The 3,937-nt window shown below is 32.5% G+C and overlaps 1 protein-coding gene across 1 annotated transcript in view; it reads left to right on the forward strand.

Moving 5' to 3' along the window:
• Positions 1-3,937, forward strand: part of LOC128247383 (G-protein coupled receptor GRL101-like) — a 573,113-nt gene that overhangs the window by 458,498 nt on the left and 110,678 nt on the right. The gene's annotated exons all lie outside the window — the stretch shown is intronic.

The raw sequence follows: 3,937 nt of genomic DNA on the forward strand, positions 1-3,937 counted from the left end.
TATATATATATATATATATATATATATATATATATATATTATAGATTTCTCTTATAGCCGCTCTTGATGCCTTGGACCTAGTCCGAGTTAACGTATTCGGGGTTTAAGTCTAAATTTTTCTAGCACTACGACGTGTTTTTTATTGTGAGCATATCTAGCTCTCGTCTACCGTACAAACGCACATGCACACACACACACACACACACACACGCACACGTACACCACCCCACATATATATAATATATGCATATATAGATATAGATATTGACAAATAGATAGACAGACAAAATGATACGTACATACATACATACATACATACATACATACATACATACATACATACATACATACATCCATCCATCCATCCATACATACATACATACATACATACATACATACATACATACAAATATTCATACATACATTAATACATACATATATAAATACGCGTATAGATATATTTCTATAGGAATACAGAAATATCTTACGTGCATACATGTGTCACGCAAAAGTGATTCTAATATCTTTGTGATTTGTAATCTGAAGGCAAGGAACAAAAGGCCACCAGAGGGTAACTTGAATTCTTAATTTAGATATTTGCTATTTAACACCCCGAGAAAATATGTCAAAGTGCTTAAGACAATGAATGATCTAACAGAATTGCAACTTCATATTTGGGCAAGTAGGTACCCAATTTACCTTAAAATTAATGAATATTTCATTTCAGTAACGACAGTAGCATCTATCTATTGCTTATTTAGTGAAAGGCCTATTTGCAACGTTCATTCTGAAGCTACGATCAGTAATGTAGCTATACACAAACACTCATGCACACACATTCATTCACACTCATACAAGCTTACTTATAGGACACAAACTCGCAAATCCTCTGTCTTCCAATCTTTCACTCTCTCTCTCTCTGGCAGGATCGATAGCACGCTGAGCAAAATGCTTAGCGACATTTCAGCCGAGGTCAACTTAACTGTTCATCCTTTTGTGGTTGATAAAATAAGTACCAGTTGAACACTGGGTTCGATGCGTTTGACTTAACCCCTTCCCGAAATTGCTGACCTTGTGCCAAAATTTGAAACCAATCGTAGAAACTGTTAATGATATTGTGAAATATATTTATTTCACTGATGCAATATTTTAAAATCTATTGAATGTAAACAACGCTTTCCGATGTACTCTCTTCAGAAACGTGACGATATCGATCTACAAAACGACACTGCGGAAATACTGATTTGAACACATTTTTATACTAATAAAAATGTCTATCTTTCCTATACTATACATGTAGTTTGGAATAATTCAACTGTAAGAACAAAATCCTATATTACTCAACAGGCTTCAAGAAATACCACGGAAAATATGATATAATTATTTCAAATGTAAAAGTGCGATGAAAGAAGAAATGCGTAACACAGGAACTACATGTGCTACTTTCAGCATGGCATCCTTAATTGATATGGACAGCAATGAAACCAGTCATGTCTGCAAGATGAGAGTGGACATCCTTTCAAACTGACTTTAATAACTTGTTTTAACTATACGTTTAGAATATGTCAAGCGATGTTTATTGACTGGTGAAGTACATGTGATACTGATGTACTTATAATATTGTATATGCTGGAATGTTTAATATATATATACACGTTATTTCGTCTGCCGTTACGTTGAGAGTTCAAATTCCGCCGAGGTCGACTTTGCCTTTCATCCTTTGTCTGTCTGTCTTTGTGTGTCCCCTCTACGTTTAGTCCTCCGGTGGGCAATAAAGAAATAAATATATCTGTACATGTTTACACAGCAACATTATAAAATAAAGAGTATACAATTTAAATTGTCGTACATTCAGATACGACAATAATTGTTTTTAAAAACATGCAAACTATTCATAGGGAGAGCAAAGCAAGTTTCGTTTACAAAGATTTTGCTGTACTAGACATAAGAGTAACTTTTTGAGAGCATGGTAGAGTTAAATAATTAACATATGAGTATAAATTATAGGTACACATTTTATCAATCCAAGAGGGATAAAAATCTCGAAAGACGACGGTAGGATGCGAACTCAAATACTAGCTTAATAAAAGTGAACATTTAAAACACGCATACAGAATTCAAATTCTCTATTCCATTCCGAATCGTATTTAAATTTGTTATTACATTCCATATCGTATTTAAATTTAAGTACTTTTATTTAATTTTTTTTTATCTATGTATTTTGATTTATGAAATCATGTAAAATTTTAAGGATTTCTAAGAAGACAACAAATGTAATGAGTAAAACGAAAATATTTTACTCCAAAGACCCCCACCTGGACGGACTATGCCATTTTATCCGGAACCGTTATAAAAGAAAAAAAAACCAGTTCCTTCCTTTCTTTCCCTTCTTTTTTTTGTGTGTATTTTTTTTTTTTTTTTTTTTTTTGATTCTATCGAACATTTTTATGGAAATTATCTTCAGAAATCTAGCGGACATGTATGCACGAATATCCATATGTAATGGCAGAGCAGTAGAAGGATATGTGAAGACTTTGCAATATTTGCTTTGTCTCTTTGCCTGATGGTTAAATAACATCTCGTTGCTTAGAGTTCCAGCCAAAAACTACCATTACAGTACCGTACTATCATCTATCTATTTACAAACATCTGTAATCTTGTGCCACTATGAGAAATCATTACATAAGATTGTCGATATTATAAATTGATTTAGTGTGGAAACAACATTTGAGATTATTAATTCGAGTCCTAAGCATAATAAGGGTAATAAGCGTACAATGGTCTAGAATATGAGACGACTTTTCACAAAATTAAAACTAAACAGAAACTAATAAAAAGTAATCGACAATAGTTCCGTTTTATGTTAGGTTGTAAAGGTAATTTCTACAATGCCCGAAAATATTTGAAAGACACTAAAGAGAATTAATTGATTAAGTGTTGCTTTATGAAGAGTAAAGCTAATTTTTAATTATGTCATGGCTAGTACTTACATATACAATTAAAATAAACTAGTCTTTTATCTACTCATTCATTTGGAAGAAACTTTCAGACGTAAAAATATTAGTATGTAATTAGCTGTAATTACATTTCCCACAAGGGCAATATTTAGTAGACATGGCAAACACCGGATAAAATGTTTTCTATACTTGAGAAACTGAGAAATTATATTTGATAATTAGCCTGATTCTTGTCTCCGTTCGTCGAAAGATTTGCATTCTACTTCTTGGTTTTCTATCAGAAGCTATGAATATCGATTATTTCCATGTCTGTGATTAGTCTAACTCAGAATATATATTGTTAAACACCAGACATGAGGAAACTGTATGTCTTAAAATAGAGCGCATTGCCAATAGAAAAGTTGACTGTGACATGCGAGGGAACACGGATCTGCTGTAGCATGCTGAAGGGGGTTAGCTTTCTGGGTGACCCTTTCGGAGAACTATAGTAAAGAATAAACTTCACACTACGCAGTTGAAACATTTCATTCTTTTTGTACTATAGACTCGGCGGGCGATGAGATGTACAATGGCATTTGTCTAAATCGTTATATAACTGCAGCTATGTAATCTGTGCGAGAAATACTGATGTATATCATCAGTGCTGGTAATAAGACACATTATTACCAACACATCATCATTATTGCATAACCACCAAGACAGTTATATCTATATTGTATCTAAATTAAGAATCAACAAATCTCCCTTGATACTTTCCAGTCGATGTTAAGCTAAATAAAATCTGTGTACTATCTTGAATATATGATCAGAAGTCTCATAGATTCGCTTTTTATTAAAATGCTTATATGCATGAATACCAGGCATTGTATCTCTGGCAGACAGGTGTGGTAAATAGGTTTCATAGAAAAACGATAAACATGAATCCAGTATATTATTTTCATTTATATATACATATATATATATATATATATATATATCTA

Source organism: Octopus bimaculoides, chromosome 3, assembly GCF_001194135.2.
Source record: "Octopus bimaculoides isolate UCB-OBI-ISO-001 chromosome 3, ASM119413v2, whole genome shotgun sequence".
Classification (NCBI taxonomy): domain Eukaryota; kingdom Metazoa; phylum Mollusca; class Cephalopoda; order Octopoda; family Octopodidae; genus Octopus; species Octopus bimaculoides.